We start from the raw sequence: 15,731 nt of genomic DNA, 5'->3' as shown, positions 1-15,731 counted from the left end.
CCCCTTTAATTATTACCTCCATACCGGACACTGATGATGAGGTACCCGATGCGGATTCAGATGCTGATCCATCTGACCAAGATGATTGTGACTCCGCGCCTGTTCCCAAGAAACCTAAGTTTTCTTCCTCTGAGGCCTCCAATACCACACCGCTTCTAGATTGCGAAGGCTTGCCTATGTTTGACCCTTCTTTTATAATACACCCCAATTCAACTGAATGGTTCCCGGCCACTCATGTGGGTGATTATGTATCGGCCAAATTATTTTGTCCCCTGGATAAACAAACTCACTTAAAACTCAGATCAGAGTGTCCTCATCCCTCTTTGGCGCAAAAGTCGTCCATTACACCTACCATTGACCAACCCATCCTAACTTTCTTCACCAAGTTTGGTAAGGATCCCAGGAAAGGGGTTGATAAAGCCTGGTCCTCTTGTCAGGACAAACTATTGGACGTCATTGGCCCTCTCACCCGTATCTTGACATGGCTGAGGCCGCCAGAATTGATGGCTCCGCTATTGATCCTGAGGAACTCTCCTTACGGGTTCAAAGGTCTGTTTGCCTTCTAGGGAACGCTAACGCTGCTATTTCCCAAGAAAGGCGCAAAGGTATTGTGCTCAAATTGGACCCTAAACTTGTATACCTAGCCACAATTCAATCGCTGGTCAAAACGGAGGGTTTTCTATTTGGAGATAACTTCATTAAAGAACTGGGCAAGTACGTTGCTACATTTACCTCGCTGGATAAGGCCCAACAGTCTCTAAAGAAAATGTTCAACCAGCGGGTTTTCACCAGGGCCGGCAGAGGCAGGAGCCGCTTTGCCGGCCGCTCCTATTACAACCAAGGCTCCCGTGGCAACTACAACTCTTCATACCAAGATTTCAGGCCACAGTTTTACCCGCAAAGGGCCCGAGGTTTTCCCACCAGAGGCTTCAGGAATACCAGAAATGCCAAACAAACATGTAAATTCTTTTCCTTCTCTTGTTTCCGTGGGCGGTCGCCTTTGTCATTTTTCCCAAATTGGCTATTAATTACCTCAGATCCTTGGATTCAAATACCATTCGAGGTTATATGATAGAATTTTCCTCAACTCCAATACAAGCGGTTGCTCCTCCTCTTCCTCGTTTTTCTACAGATATGTCCGCTCTTATTTCCTCGGAAGTCCAATCTCTTCTGCAGAAACGAGCCATTGCTCTTACTCAGCCTCACCCATCAGGCTTCACCAGCTCCATTTTCTTGGTGCAAAAGAAGAACAAGAAAATGAGACCCGTTAACAATCTCAAGTTCATCAACCAATTTGTGGTTTACTCTCTGCTTGGATGGTCCGTTTAGATTTACAAGATGGTTACCTGGTCGTCCCGATGCACCCAGAGCACAGGAAGTTTCTTCAATTTCAATGGCTTGACCAATTCTTTCACTTTACATCTCTACCTTTCGGTCTCTCTTCAGCTCCATGGTGTTTCACCAAACTCATGAAGCCAGTGGTGGCGCATCTCAGGGCTCAGGGAGTGAGACTTCTCATTTATCTGGAGGATATTCTCCTCATGAGTCAATCACCTCAATTACTTACAACCCACCTCAGCCTAACCTGTGCTCTTTTATCGGAACTCGGCTTCATCATCAACAAAGAAAAGTCTATTCTTCTCCCTTCCTAAAGCATAGAATTCTTAGGTTTTCTAATAAATTCAGTTTCGGCCACTCTGTTTCTTCCTTCTGCAAAAATCAAATCTATAAAGTCAGGGATTCTTCAAGTTCTATGTCATTCGTCCATTTCCCTGAGGACCCTTGCCCGCGTCGTCGGTCTTCTTTCCTCTTCTATACAGGCTATATTCCCAGTCCATTTGCATTGCCGGGCTCTCCAGCGGTCAAAGATTCAACATTTACGCAAAGGTCTTTCTCACGCAGATATTATTCCCCTACATCACGATTCTCTTACAGAACTGCAATGGTGGATAGACCATTTAGACGCCTGGAATGGGAGGACTATCTTTCCATCAGCCCCAGATCTTGTATTAGAGTCAGATGCAAGCCTAACCGGTTGGGGGGCCCATTGTGTGCCAATCTGGACTGGAGGTTTATGGTCGTTAGAGGAGTCCAAATTGCATATCAATTGTTTAGAGATGCTTGCAGGCTCCTTTGCAATCAGAAGCCTCGCAAAGAACAAGGCATGCTGCGCTATCCTTCTCAGGATGGACAATATTTCGGCGGTCCGATACATCAACCATCTCGGGGGTACAAAATCCAAACCTCTAGCGGAATTGGCAAAGAGTTTTGGGGAATTTTGCCTTACAAACCACATTTCGGTTCAGTATCTTCCGGGAACTCTCTATTCCATTGCCGATTGGCACGCTGGTCATCTACTCGATTCAAGCGATTGGAAGCTCCATCCCGTGATCTTTCATTTCCTACAAGACAAATGGGGGCCCATGACGATCGACTTGTTCGCGTCTCGCCTCAACACGCAACTCCCCCAATTTTACAGTTGACGACCTGATCCTTCGGCCCTGGCCTACGATGCATTTCTCCAGGACTGGTCCAAGTCCCTTTCTTACGCTTTTCCACCCTTTGTTATGATCAGCAGGGTTCTTGCTCAGGTCAGTCGTCAGGAAGCCACTTTAATTCTTATCGCTCCTTTTTGGCAGTCCCAGATTTGGTTTCCAACTCTTCTGGAACTAGCCATATATTTTCCTTTTCTCATCCCTTCTTTCCCAGACCTTCTTTTGGACCCTCTGCAGCGCCCTAACAACCTCATTTTGAACAACCTTCTTTCCCTTTCAGCTTGGAAAATTTCAGGAATTCCCAACTTTTCCCTTGCATTTCGTCACAAGCTTTGGAATATATCAGACAATCTTGGGCCCCTGGAACAAGGAATGCCTATAAGTCAGCTTGGGCTTTATGGCAGAGCTGGTGTTTGGGAAAACACATTGATCCCCTTTCAGCAGATGTCACTTTTATAGTGAATTTCCTCGTTGCGGAGGCTAGTAAGGGTAAAGCTTTTCGTAATATTAATCTGTACAGGTCAGCCATCTCCTCTAATCATCAGTTCGTCAATGGAAAGCCAGTGGGTGAACACCCACTTATTTGCCACCTTTTAAAGGGAGTAACATTTTCTAATCCACCACTTCCTAAATACAGAATTTCGTGGGATGTTAATATCATTCTGAATTTCTTTCTTTCATGGCCCGACAATTCTTCTCCTACTCTGAAGATGTTGTCGGCTAAACTCACTATGTTGTTGTGTCTTATTTCGATTAAACGAATTTCTGACGTCAAAGCTTTAGATATTTCCTCTAGACAGTTTACTCCTTTGGGGGTGTTATTTACTGTGTCTCAAAGAACAAAAACAAATTTACATTCTGTTTTCTATCCATATTTTCCGGATCATCCCAAATTATGTGTAGCACAATGTTTAAAAGTGTACGAGCATATGACTGCTCATCTAAGAACGTCCTCAACTAATCAACTTCTTATTTCCTTCAGGAAGCCTTACAAGCCTGTGTCTTCCGCTACTTTGGCTTGTTGGGCCAAGTGGATTATGTCTTTGGCTGGGATTGACACTTCTAAATTTGGAGCCCATTCTTTTAGAGGTGCTATGGCATCCAAAGCCTTTTGGGCGGGTTCCCGTCTTGAGGACATTCTTAGATCCGCAGATTGGTCTAATGACAATGTATTTAGAGTCTTTTATTGTAAACCTGTTGATAATGTATTTACGAATGTCATTAATTTGCTTTGAACATGCATAATAGGAGCCTCCAGTCTTGTCATAAAATGTAGATTTTCCCAGTTTTAATGACGGAAAGTCTTAATTTTATTAAAGACACGGAGGCGAGTATTATCCCACCCGTTATTTTCTTGGTAACTAGTGTTTGTTTATATTTCTCCCATCCCTCTAGTGTCATCACATCGTCTGTTCAACCTGCTACCTAAGTCATCGCTTCATGGTGTGGATGGTCCATCATCATCAACGCTGTCTCCTTATCCACTTCTTTGTTTGGCGGATCACCAGTGTGCTTCCCTTCACCGGCAGTTCCCTGGACTTATGAACTTCTGCTCTGAGTTGTTATCTTTCATTATGGCTCTCCTAATTTTGGCTTCTATTTTCCCTTTATTTCGTGCCAGCTGAATTTTAAGCGCAAGAAAAGAGGGCTGTTCGCAGTCCAGTTACGTCATAATGGCACACATGGTTACTCATTGGCTAATGTTAATGGACTACATCTTGTTTCCCATTGGCTGGTTTCTCTGCGCTCATGGGAATTGTAGTTTTTTCTTCACTTGCTGCTGTTTTATTAAAGCAAGAAATGCATAATACTCGCCTCTGTGTCTTTAATAAAATTAAGACTTTCTGTCATTAAAACTAGGAAAATCTACATTTTCTTACTTTTTTCAGTATTTGATGAGTTTTACATAGTGAATTGTGTTACACACACATTCTGTAGTCTGTCTTCTATTTTCACTGCATGACCGCACTTATCTCTGGGTCACATGACACTCATAAATGACACAGCTTATTTAAAAGGCACCTGTCATCACTGCTTAGTTTATGGAGCACATCCATGACAGCACCTTTGAGAGAGGACATCTATTTGTTGAGCAAGGTAATCCTTCGATTCATCACCCCGCATTTCACAGGGCAGCACGTTCTTAGTGTAACTTTCCTCATTGTTTTTAGATCTGAACCGCACTTGCGGTAGTGCAGCAGTTCATAAAATGCTAAGCGTTTCGGGGCATATGTTTTGTATACTGCGCATCAGAGCATGGCTTGTGATTTGGGTGTTGGTCAGTAATCCACGCAAGTCTACGAGGTAAACCGTTTCCTCGTTTTTCTGCCTTCTCCGGGTTCATACGCCATTTCGCTCTTCCAACACCATAGGGATCACTACCCAATTGCTCACAGCTGCACACAAGCACATTGGGCTCATTCAGTGATTCATCACCCTAGGTCCTGGCAGGACATTGTTTTGTCATGTTTGTGGGTAAGGCAGTATTTATAGATTGGTGTTATTCTCTGTCATTTGCATCATGCATGTTATACTTGTGCACCTGGTTTTTATTTTCACATTTGGGGCATGTTCATTGCTTTTTGTAGATTCGACAAGTCTAACTGCATTCTCGTTTCATTCAACTTTTTGATGGATTATTCTTTTGAACACTCCACTTATGGAATATCCTGAGCATGTGTTGTGTTAAGATGGTTTAATTTGAACGGGTGATCAGACACATCTAGGGTGCATATGGTGCATGGAATATTTAATATTGATACACTCAGTATGGAGGCTTCTTGTGAGCAGGTCATTTGAGCACAGAGATCTAGGAGTTGTACCTACGTGCTGTATGCTATACGGTGTCGTAGTCAAAACGTTTCCCTACTTCCTTGCATAATGTCAGGATCAGACCTTTCTGTCTCTTGTCTTTACTTTTCAGTTCCCCTTGATGAAGGGTTTTCCCAAAATGCAGCGGGTTTTGAACATGACTGTTTAAGTAAGAAGAATTTCGCATTGCCAGTCTGTTATTTGTAAATGTGGAGCAACATTTTGTCTGAACTTCCAATATTGACTACATCAATGTCTTCCATAAAGCAATTAATTGAAGTACTGAAGAGCATCAATTTCATCTTGAGGCCCTAAGGTTGTGCACTTTGCGTCTGGTCTACCATTGGTGACCAACTAATTGCCAAAATAAACCTTTTTCCAGGCCTGACGCTTCCTTTTAAAAACATATAAGTCACCCCAGGGCAGACTCTGGACAGCCTGAGGGGTGATGAGTGCTGTGTATTCAAAAAGGAGGACATTTCTCTTACTCTTATATGTCCTGGTAGTAAAAAAAAAAGTCTTAAACTTGTTTTTCATTACTACAAGGCCTACATATCCCATAGATAACATTGGAGTTAGCTTGTTACATTTATTTATTTATTTTAATTTCTTTATTGGTATTTAGAACTTCCATAATTAACACACATAAAAGTATGAGCTACAGGCACTGGATCATGTACAATGCAATAGCAAACATAGCAATAATTGCAATAAAACTTCCCAGCCAATTATGATCAAAGCAAAGAATTGTGATGCATTCAGTTATTATAGACACACGGGCGTAACTGTGCATGATTAAAGAAGCTTGCAGTGTTATCAGGGAGGCTTAGGAGCAGCCAGTTTCTACCCAACACAATGTAAGAATTCAATATTATAACATCATGTTAACCATGTGAAAACCAGGAAAAACAGAGGGAAGAAAGAAAGAACAAAGCTGTCTGGACATCGCAGCACAGTCGCCATGTCTGGGTGACATCAGGTGCCAGCACCGGACGGGGGTGAGCAACAGTGCAGATTGCAGGTGTGGTGGTCACCCTATGAGAAGCAGATGCATTCAGGTCCCAGTCCATAGGTGCCATGGAGGGAGAGTAGAGGTTACTTAGAAGATGTGTAATGTACGGCAAGTTAGACCAGCAAAATAAACAATTCAAGTGCCGTGCAATTTATCAGATGCAATCATGTGTCTGGTGTAGGATGCAATTTGTTTAACAAGCGCAGAACATATATGTCCCACGTCATGACTACATTTGTACCTCCCTGAGATTTCCTAGCTGGTGTCAAAGCTTCAGCTGCCGCTAGTGCCCATTTATGGGTCGTACAAAACCAACATCCTATAACAGGAGGTTGAGGTGCTTTTCAGTTCATGGCAATCTGTTGTTTATATAGGAGTGTCACCAGGTCAAGGAATTTCAATTAATGTTTGTTATGTTTGGGTTGAGACTCCCAAGAGGGAATTTAGTTGAGTCGGTGGAATCAGGATTCCTATAATGGAGGTTATTAATTCAATCATCTGACTTGGAGCAGTGGGGGCACTCTCAGACCATATAAATGAAGGCTGTGCACTCAAGATTACATCTGGGGCGAAAATAAAGTGTCTCAGTGAACATTCTACTCAGTCGGTATGGAGTGAGGTAGATCTGGTGGACATAATTGAACTGTGTATTTTGCAGGCATGTATTACAAGAAACTTGTTTGACATACTCTAGGGCACCGCCCATTGTTTGTGGGTGAGTTACATATTAAGGCAGTCATCCCAGTAAAGTTTACTCCCATTAGGGGGGCTGCTCGCACCACACTGCAGTGCTGCATGGAGGTTCGGCATGGAGCTACGACCCAGACCGTGCTTGAGAACGCATTGCAGTCCTGAGTGTACTTGTGGTTCTATGGTGCCTGAGGGGCAGATAACTGCAAGAGTTGCTCTAATGGCTGAATAAGTGAGGAGGAGGCTCACCCCAATGTCATATTGTTCCCGCAGATCCTGAGGAGAGAGGAGAGTACCTTCCTGGTACGGATCTCCCAATTGAGTCAAATCAGCTTCCCGCCATGGGGATGGATCATGGGAATCCAATAATTTTCTCAGGGTCGATAACTCCCATATGGGAAGCTGAGTATAGGACCGGTGTTCGCTTGGGACAAAAGTAGCGAGTCCAGGTGAGTTTAGCTGTGTGCATTAATATCCCTAACTGGCAGCCCTGTGCATAGGGAGAAAAGAGCCATTCTAAGAAAGTTTTCCACAGCCTTCCACATAAGGATGCTGCAGCATCAAGTGTGAGACACGTTTGTGCACAGAGCTCCACACCAGGCTGGTTTCCAGACATTGCAGGGTATGGGAAAAGGACCTAGGCGGTATCACGGGCAGAGCAGCAAAAAATATAACAATTGGGGAAGAACCAACATTTTAGCCACTGCCACTCTGCACATCGGCAATAGAGGCAGTTGCGTCCAGAAGTGCATGGATTGGCATATAGAAAACAGGTTTTTTTCTGTGATTGCTGTCGAGGAGATCTGTCAGTGTGATAAATGTTGACCCCGAGGTGACGGAAGGTGTCAAAGGACCAAGGGAGGCGGCCTCCATCAGGTAGACTGTGGTGGTCTTGGTGAACTCTCCCTAAGGGAAAAATGCAGGATTTTTCCCAGTTCACCCTTAGGCCCGCCAGGTCCCCAAAGTTTGCAAGGGGGGCATGAAGGGGCAACAGTGTGGAGGTATGGTCGCACAAGTATATGAGGTCATCGTCCGCATATAATGATACAACTTGCAAGTCAGGTCCGATCTTAATGCCCCACTCTCGTCCTCCACACCGCAGTGGCTCCATGGCTAGAGTGAACAATACTGGGGATAAAGAGCAGCCCTGGTGGGTACCTCTTTCAATGGGAAAGGAGCATGAGATACATTGACTGGTGCAAAGCCTTCTCTCTCAGGGCAGTGTATTGGAGTTTAATCCATATTAAGAAATTGGGACTGAGGTCAAAGGCACGCAGTACCTGCAACTAAGAGTGTCAAATGCCTTTTCAAAATCAAAAGCGACTGCTACTGGAAGATCAGGATCTGAGGTAAGGGCATCCATGATGTGACATAACCACCTGATATTAAAATAGTTGGCCCTGCCTGCGACAAAGCCACTTTGATCATTGTGAATTAGGGCTCTTAAAAGAGGTAGCAGTGTATTGGCCAGGATTTTACTTAAGATCTTGTAATCAATGTTAAGCATTGACAATGGTCTATAAGAGCTTACCGCAAGAGGAACTCTACCAGGTTTCAGTAGCACAATGATCAGAGCCTCGTGCAACGATTCAGGAAGGATACCGTTGTGATGTGCCTCATTACAAACATCAAACAACCGAGGGGCCAGAACTGTTTTTAAGGTTGCATAATATTCAAGAGGAAACCCATCAGTGCCCGCTGTTTTACCTCATGCCATTTGCTTCATTGCTATTGTGATTTCTTCTGATTGTAGAGGCAGCTCTAATTCCTGCAGTTGTAGAGGGGATATAGTGGCAAGCAATCCAGTCTGGAGTTAATCTTGTAATTTGGCAGGGGGGATCTCCTGGGGAGGAGAATACATTTTCATAGTACATGGTGAACATTTCATTAATTTCTGGTAGGTGTTTTTATTGGCACCTGTGGAATCACGTATGGCTCCCACCAAGGTTCTAGGGACTTCTGTCTTCAGCAACCAAGACAATGTGCGCCCAGGTTTGCAGCCATCAGTGTGTTGGTGTGTGTCAAAGGATCCATAGTTTAAGTTCTCAAGCATGTTCAGCTCTTCCCAGTAACGACAACGCAAGTCTGCCATTTGTGGGTGTGTCATTGGGTCTGTGGGTGCCTTCAGTTCCAGAGAGTGGATCGACTTTTCTAGTTCCAGAACACTACTAGTAAGAACGAATCTGGTACTCTATGTTGTTGATATACATAGCCCCCTTGTGACTATCTTCACAGCTTCCCATTCTGATCCTCTATTGCTACCCGTACACGCATTTTCAGAGAAATATGTAGAGATGTGTTCAGCCAGTGCATTTCGATTTACTGTGTCTTTAAGGCATCAGTGCGGAGGCGCCAAGAGTGGCTAACTGGCCGTGACCTTCCCCATTGTAATGTGACCCTAAGTGGATTATAGTCTGAGACTGTCCTGCCCAAATATTCAGAATCATGCACCAAAGGCCAACATTCTGAATTACAGAAGAAATAGTTCTGACGTGTGTGGATCTGATGGCCCAGTGCATAATAAGAGAACTCCTTTTCACCCGGATGGCCTAGTCGCCATATATCGTGCAAATCTAGAATTATGGACGACGTTTTAAAGTGTTTTGTGGCATGAACAATGGCTGCACCCAGCATTGGGGGCAGTGAACCGTACCAATCAGTGTTGTGCGTGCTGTGAAAATCCCCTCCCCACATGCCAGGGACCTGTGGCTTGAGTAATTTGGTGGGTGATAAGGTGTCTAAAAAGGCCTGTTGTGCAGTGTTAGAAGCAAAAAGGGAGACTAGTAAAAAGGGCCCCCTTCTAGTTTGCCCTCCACCATCACATAGTGCCCCTCAGTATCGCCAGGACCCTGATTTATACAAAGGGAACCTCCTGAAAGACCCACACTAAGACCCCTCAGGCATAAGCAGAATACCCTGTGCCATACACCTGTCCACGCCATCATCTAGTAACTTTATCTAGTTCTCCCTTGGCGAGGTGGGACTCCTGGAGACAGGCAAATTGAACATGTTGACGTCTAAGGTAAGCATAGCTTTTATGTCTACGAGTCAGAGTGGCTATACACCCGACATTCCATGTGAGGATGTTATAGGTGAAAGCCATTGAACCATGCATGGGTATGTAAGTTGAACCACATTACCTCCCAATACCCCCTGTCCCCCAGCCACATGGCACATCCCCCAGACAGCAAGGAAGGAAAACAGTTAAGCTATCAAAAGGAACACCCCCTTACCCGTGGCCTGAATGCTCAACATCATCATTCCACCTTCTAGTAAACAAGTTAACTGGTGTGAAACAGTTGCCTGCAATATAGTCAAGTCCATACGGAATAGTTCAGTGGGGACTGACCAGTAGGTGAACAAGGGTAGTTATAGGAATAATGCGAGCTCATATCAGATAGTCTGGTGAAACATCCAAATCACGTGGTATTGGAGCCCTCACCCCCTAGCTGCCAGATCATTCACCAACGAAGTAGAGGTCTCCCTCATAGGTCGTCTGCTGAACATGGGGTGACCGTTGCCCTGGGTGCACCCCGCCATTGGAAGGGATTGAGCCCCCAGATTCTGAGGCAGTGCCTGAGACCTGGTCAGTGCACAGAGATGTATAGGGGCTTGCACTATGAAGAGAGGGATCCGTGACCACCCGTTCCTGTTCAGCAGCCACCTGATCTCTCTACAGCTTCGCCTGGAGGGATCTTTTCTTGTGGTTTTTCAGTTTACGTTTCAGCCAAGTGGCAGACCCAGATGTCTCCTTCGAAGGCCCAGTCAAGTCCTTAGCATGTAGCCAGGTCCACACATCTTCAGGAGAGTGGAAAACATGTCTCTTACCGCCATCTATAACTTGGAGTTTTGCCGCCAATAGCAGGGAATATTTCAGATTTAGTTCATGGAGGTGCTGCTTGCCCGTAGTATAGGAGTTGTGTTGACGCTGCACTGCCATTGTAAAATCTGGGTATGCAGTAATCAGTGTTGTTGTAGTGCCAGGACCCTTTGGTGCAAAATCGCTGTAGGATCAAGTCCTGATCATGGTAATTAAGCAGATGGGCTATTACTGGGTGTGGGGGGCACCAGGAGAGGGAGGTTGTTGGGAAGTGCGGTATGCCCATTCATTGAGAAAATCTTCAGTAGCTTGTCCTTCAGGACTGTTTTTGAGAGCCAGGTCTTGATGAATAGCTCCATGTTAGGGCCCTCGACATGCCAGTTACCCCAAAAAGAGATGTTGTTACATCAAGATCGTCAATCTGCGTCCTCGGCTCTGCATTGAAGGGCAACTACTTTGGCTTCCACATGCATCAGCCGCCCTGTGGCAATGGTAAATTATTTTTCTTCCTCTCAATCCACTAGTTTCTGATGATCTGCTTGTAATATGTTTACATCTATCTATATTGTATGAATGCAGTCCTCGAACAAAGTTTTGGTGTCCAGGATGGCCTGGAGGACCTTGTCAAATTGTAAAGAATGTGCCTGAAGGGACACCTCTAGGTGACGGAGGCTGTCCAGGGTTGTGCTAGGAGATGTGGAGGACATTGCAGTATCTGCTGCTCCCGTGAATGGTGGCTTAAGGGATTTAGGCTTCCCCATCTTGGTAGGCCAGGTAATCGTCCAGATAGGGTAGGAATTTATTTTTTGTCACAGTAGGGTGCCAAAAATATCAAGGGAGACAGGGAACAACAAGTAAAGGCCAGTAAGTATGGGCCTGCACAGAGGGCAAGGCACCGTGCAGAATGCTCACAGCTAATAATAACAAATCAGCAACAGAGCAGCAGCATTTCCAGGTATCCGAGTCTACATGCTCAATGAAAAATTCAAAATTCCTTGCAGTAGACCAGCAGAGCTTGAAGCCATGCACCCAATGACAGAAAGCATCTGGCTAAAATAGGTCACCAAATATCAGCGGAAGGACTAACAGGGGCTAGCATGGTAACTATGCAATAATAAAGGTGTCTTGTTGCCTTATAAGCAGTTATAAGGGGCCAATTTGCAAGTCTAATGCAGGGCTTAGAACGGGAAGCTTCCCACCTGAATCAATCAACTCACTTCCTGGGACATGAGCTGTGTGTGAAGACACCATTGGCACCATCAGGCGCTGCGTTTCCATGCACTGTGGACCATCCTCTGTCCCAGTCAACCAGTGAGCCCGGTGTGGAGCGGAAGTCAGGCCTGTAGTGCATGACTTCTTGCGTGCTCAGCAGCGAGAGTTACCAATCCAGTCCTCAGGACAGTGGCTTGTGGCACGCTCTGCTCTATTACAGCACGGAGTACCACACTCCCACTTAAAGCTAGCACAGCAGCCGATGCTGTGGCAGTTCAAAGGTCCCTCATTTCTTCAGTGGCAACCCTGGTAGCCATAATAAACAAAGCGTGTCTCAGGGCCAGACGGGAGACAGCAGCCAATTTGGCAGAGAACCGTAGAGCAGCAGCTAAAGTTACCAGTTGTTGTGGAGCGAGCGCAGTGTGACTGCGGGCTACCAGGGATCGATCAACATTTCCCCTGATGGCCCATGTGGTCTGATGTCTGCCGCACCACTCTCCGCTGTCACGGTCTGGGGGCTGCAAATCAGCAGTCTGTTCCCCAGCAGGGTGGGCCAGCTGCACTGCAATGAGGGCAGAGATAGGACAGATACAATCAGGTCAGATGTCACTGATTAATGATGGATATTTGAAGGGCTTGAATGGAGCTCCGAGTACAGGAGTCCAGCCCGGTCGCCATCTTGACCACGCCCCCACCATGTTACATTTAATATACTGTAATTTCCAAATGGGAACACGTGACCAGATCATTTTTGATATCTTTGGAATTTCAATGAAAAATCCCAGCTAGTGAAGTCGAATTTTAAATTACAATTTATAAATGGCACATTTAGAAAGCTGGTATTTTCCTGCCTTAGCCATTTAGTGCCTGCCGCCTTTCTCTGGGTCACATCACTAGGTGTATTCCTCTTTGTGTATTCCTCCTAGACAACCACACACAATAGAGAGCTTAGGTGTGCCTGGATGGGACATTACTGGCAGATAAGGAGGGCAGAGCTGGGCATACCCCTACTTCCACTTGAATAGGATCTATTCTGCTTCCACATAAAGGACTGCATACCCCATGTAATTAGTCTGGAACCAGGACAGAGAGGTCAGGCTACCTGGGAACTTCAAAGGGAATTTCTAGAAGCTTCTTCCACTTTTCAGAGGTAGAGCGCCAGGTATAAATATTGGACCTCAGGAATCAACTCTTTAGTATATTTTTAGACCTGTGGATACTCTGTTCGTAAGAAGAACTGCTGTGCTGCTGAAAGGACTGCCATTCTGCTGGACTGCTGCCCTCTTATCCTCTTGTCTTGGTGAGAGGGACTGGATCTACATCTTTTGAACCCCAGACCCTAAAATGACTCCAAGGGCTATTTGGCTGGCCTCCTGACTTCAGCCTCAGGGACCGAAGGCTCCAACAACATTAACCTCAACACCTGTACTCTGCCATCTGTGAGCCTACCCTTCTAAGTGATGCCATCCCAGTGCTGGACCCTTGGAAGGGGGCCTTAGGTGCTCTGCTAGCAACTGTGGACCCAGCAGAACCAACACATCTCCTCTGCTGTGCAGTGCAACCCCAAGCAGAACTGACACATCAGCGCTACTGCATGGATCGGACCATTTGAAAAGAAACACATCCTTCTCGCAGCCCACAGCCTCTTCAGAGAAGTCACTGTGTGACACATCCTCAGCACAGGCCCTGGTGTCCCTCATGAACAGCATCCTCCACAATTGTAATTGTAATTGTATTCATATAGCGCTTACTTCCCTTGATGAGGAGTAGTAGTAAGATGATGTTTGGGATGAGTAGGAGAGAGATTAAAGAGAGAAAAGTCTGTAGAAAAGGACTAGGGAGATCATAGTAGCAAAAAGAGATTTCGAATGAGGCAAATGGTAGATACATGAGGGGGAATTCAGGCAGGTTATTTGGGAGATCACAGTAGTAAACTGAGGTTTGGGGTGAGGTAGGAGGGGAAGAGGGAGAAAGAGTCTCGGAAGGGTTATTTTGGAGTTCACAGTAGTAGAATGAAGTTTGGGATGAGCCAGAAAGTGGGACAGATTGATAGAGGTACAGTGTGAGACAAAGTAATGCATTGGAGAGAGTAATTTGTTTTACATCTTTTTTTTTTCTTTTCTTGTTCCGTAGGATTAAGGTAATAAATATGTAGACAAACAATGACAGTGGACACCACATCGCTGCCTTGCAGCTTCTCGGACAGACGCATTGCCCCGACTGCTTGATGCGACTTCAACACCAGACTTCTCATCGCAAGCCCTGATCAACGGTATCCTCAACGATGATGCATGACCTTGCAACACAGCCTTGTCAGATCTCTTAACTGACTCGTTGCTTCAGGTGCATGACATAACTTCAACGCAATGGTTCTCAAAGCAGGATTTAAGGTACTCTGTTCAGCGGACCTAACTGGGTCTCCGTAGATGGCCTGCGCTCTATGACAGTTAACCTGAACTTTTGTTTTTGTGCCAGTCCAGTGTGACCAGATATCCACAGTTGGGGCTTAGCACTTTTTGGAGCTACTTTTACTGAAATCTTTAAACCTGCATATCTCTGGTTCTACTGATTGGATTTCTTTCATTTTGGCCTCATTCTATTTATTAAAAATATCTCTATCCGTCTAGCCTGACTGCTCTGTGCCAACTACCAGAGGGTTCAACACAGGTGTATTTCTGGTTGGCTTGTGCCTCACTCCAACAAGGACTGGGGATTCTGCTTAACCAGGGCTCACACTGTAGTCAACCAACAACTCAATTTCTGACACTACACCTTCTAAATAATTTATTCTCCAGACTTCATAGATTGCAGCATCACACATTTAAGCAGACATGACCATATCCAAGAATCACCACAGGTATTTAGGTGTGTGGAGAATAGAATGAAATTTAAAAACTGGAGGAACTGTAGAGGATAAGCAATTCTGACTAAGATAAAGAAGCTCTGAAGAATTTTCCTTCAAACCAAACCTCAGAGTAGTACTTATACTACAACTGTAGTAAGACTGTTCGAGCTCAATTAGCACGTCTTTTAGCAAACCTCTGTGTCACATAAGTAAATTAAATCCAAAATCGTGGTTCACAAACTCAGAAATTTTATTTTTTTACGACAAATTCCACTTCAAATCTGTAAATATCCACAATTTGGAACATTTTCTGCTGTTGCAAGTTTAGGGAGGGGCTGTGGGTTTCCCAAGAAGGAGATGGTACACATTGAGAATGTAGTAAACACTCTTAAGTCCTATTGTTGTGGGTATTAAAAATGTGTGATAAAAACACATTATCAAAGAAGTTTAAGTAAGTATGCAAACTGGATGAGTAAGTACACTGATTTCAGAGGTGGGCCAGCATTCCAATTATATTCCTTGACATGTTTTCATACCTTAGTTTATTGTATACAAGGAGAAATGTGTGTAGCTGCTAACTTATATGTAAACCATTAAGCAAGTTAAATTTACTTGCAAAGAATGTGCATTTCTAATATAACAATGAATTCCAAAAATTCAGTAATATGTATGGGAATATTGGTGTTGCTTCGAGAATTCATTTGGAAGCTCCTGACCTTTCAGTCTATAACATATAACTTTCCAATATTATATTTCTAAAAAAATCCTGTTAGTTGAAAAAGCTCTGTGTTTTTATTTTTCATTAAGAAGTGCATGTAGGAAGCTGGCTCTGTGTATACTTTACCA

The 15,731-nt window shown here is 44.6% G+C and overlaps 1 long non-coding RNA gene across 1 annotated transcript; it reads left to right on the top strand.

The window, feature by feature from the left end:
* Positions 1 to 4,480: 4,480 nt before the first annotated feature.
* On the top strand, positions 4,481 to 14,663 carry LOC138258675 (uncharacterized). The gene is made up of 2 exons (XR_011198494.1): positions 4,481 to 4,592; positions 14,174 to 14,663. It is a non-coding gene; the product is annotated as an uncharacterized lncRNA (long non-coding RNA).
* The last annotated feature ends 1,068 nt before the right edge of the window (positions 14,664 to 15,731 follow it).

The sequence above is a fragment of the Pleurodeles waltl genome, chromosome 2_1 (genome assembly GCF_031143425.1).
Source record: "Pleurodeles waltl isolate 20211129_DDA chromosome 2_1, aPleWal1.hap1.20221129, whole genome shotgun sequence".
NCBI classification, from domain to species: domain Eukaryota; kingdom Metazoa; phylum Chordata; class Amphibia; order Caudata; family Salamandridae; genus Pleurodeles; species Pleurodeles waltl.
The sequence above is the reverse complement of the archived record's forward strand: the minus strand, read 5'-3'. Positions and strand labels throughout refer to the sequence as shown.